Genomic DNA, 2,056 nt, shown 5'->3' with positions numbered 1-2,056 from the left:
TTTCCTTTGCCTTCTCCTTCTGCCTTGCATCTTGGTTTTCTTCCATTGTGTAGCAGACCCTCCAGCATTGCCTCTGGAGGCTACAGGGCGCCAGCAACCTGCCAGTTGGACTCCTGGATTTGGGCTCAGAGCCTCCAAAAGCATCTAGGTACCTAAAGCCTGTTGAGATGAATGGGAGGTAGGCGCCGAAATACTTGCGTGGAGCTGAGCCCGAGTTCCCCACGCGGTGAGAAGAGGGTGGTCTGATGGGCAGGAATGAGGGGGCAGGACTCCTGCGTTCCTTCCCAGCCTCTGATGCCAAGGAGCACGGTGATGGTCCCAGCCCTGCCAGTGCCTTGTCAGGAGCCAAGCCCCACGTGCTGGGTGCTGCACAGGCATGAGTAGACACGATCCTGGTGGAGCTTACAAACCATGATGAAAGTAACGCTCTGAGCGTGTCCTTCACTGGTGATGGACTTGCGGTTTGCAGCTGGAGTAGCACGTATGTAACCCACTGCCAGCAGTGGCTCAGCAAGACCTTGCCATCCCGGACGATGTTGAACAAAGAACTATTCAGCTCCGACTGTGCTCATCGCTTCGTGAGGGACCTTGGTACCCTTGCACCTTTTGTGATGCGCTTTGGGCTCTTTGGGATAAAACGCTCTTTGGAAGTGGTCTTGTCTGCTCATCAGCCGTGGAGGTGAGTGTTTCATGTGCCAGTTGTCTGGCCACGCTGGGAAGGAGCATACAAGATGTTCCTGGATGTCTGGGAGGCGACTCACCCGGGTTAACACAGAGAGTGCACTGAGTTCATGGCCGCCTCGGTCCTGCTCTTGCAAAGATGAAGGAGCTGGCTTTTATTTAGGGTGGACTTGGGTAGCTCAGTGGGTGGATCAGCAGCCACAGCCTCTGCAGAGGGCAGAGTGGAGGAAAGAGGACAAGTACTTGAGGAGGGTCTGGTTCGTCTTGTTCAGTAACATCTTGTGGAGTGCAGCGGTGAAGTGAGAAGGTGAGCAGGGGCTGTCTGTGGATGCTGCTGCCTGAGGAACCCAAGGAGTTATGTCCCTTGTGTATTCACCACCAGCTTCTGGATCTATGGCCTGCTTTGCAGATGGCTGTGCAAGGTGACAGACAGCAAGGTTTGCCTCAGTAGACCTGCATTGTCTCTATCTGACCTGGGAAATGTTTACAAGTCACCAGATTGAGATTGAAACTGGCAGGTCAGTGGTGTTCCCCTGGGCTGAGCTGGGTGTGAAATCTCAGCACGAGGGAGCCCAGGTCTCCCAGATGGATGAGGCGGTGGGTCCCTGCTGCCAGTTGCAACACGTCAAGCCCTGCCTGCCGATGGTGAGCTGGGCTGGCTGCTCCCAGCGCCTGGAGGACCAGAGCATGCTGCACCCCTCTCTTTTCCTACCTCTGAGGGCTCAGGAGAAGTAGGACATCTGCAGAGCCAGGCGAGCTGGTAGCCACCTACCCCATGAGACAGTGGCAGCACCTGGCTGAGTGGCATGTTTCAGCTGGGATGACTCTACCCGCTCAAAGGATTCCCTCGCATGTGGCTGCAGCAGAGCTGAGGCAGCTTCCTCAAACACTGCAGCACGAACCTGCCCAAGCCAGCTCTGAATGAGGTACCTGGGGCCCTGGCAGCAGTCCAGCTTTTCTTTGTCCTCCAGGGTGGATATAGCTGGGCTGTCACGTCTCGTGAGGAGAGTGATTGCAGCTTGATGTTGGAGGGGAGCTTGGCCTGGCTGGAGAGGCTGCGTGCCAGTGAGGAACCTGCTCCTGGAGGGTTTGGGACACAGGAGCGTGGCTGCCCCTCATCCTGCCCAGGGTTCGCACCCGGCTCACCTGTGCCCTTCCGGAGGTGAGGTGAGGACACATGGAGCGAGGCCAGGTTTGAAGGCTGGTGCTCTGATGTCGGCACGCAGCCTTTCACCCTGCTGATGAGGACTTTCTCTCAAAGTCTTCTGGTTACATCCACATTTTGGTGGCTGGCTAATTAAAATGCTATCTTCAGTCAGCCAGCTGGTGCTTTCGTCGTGCCTGCCTCATTTATTCTGTGGGACTCAATGAGAGG

This window comes from Falco biarmicus, chromosome 12, assembly GCF_023638135.1.
Source record: "Falco biarmicus isolate bFalBia1 chromosome 12, bFalBia1.pri, whole genome shotgun sequence".
NCBI classification, from domain to species: Eukaryota; Metazoa; Chordata; class Aves; order Falconiformes; family Falconidae; genus Falco; species Falco biarmicus.
This window is presented reverse-complemented; position numbering follows the sequence as displayed.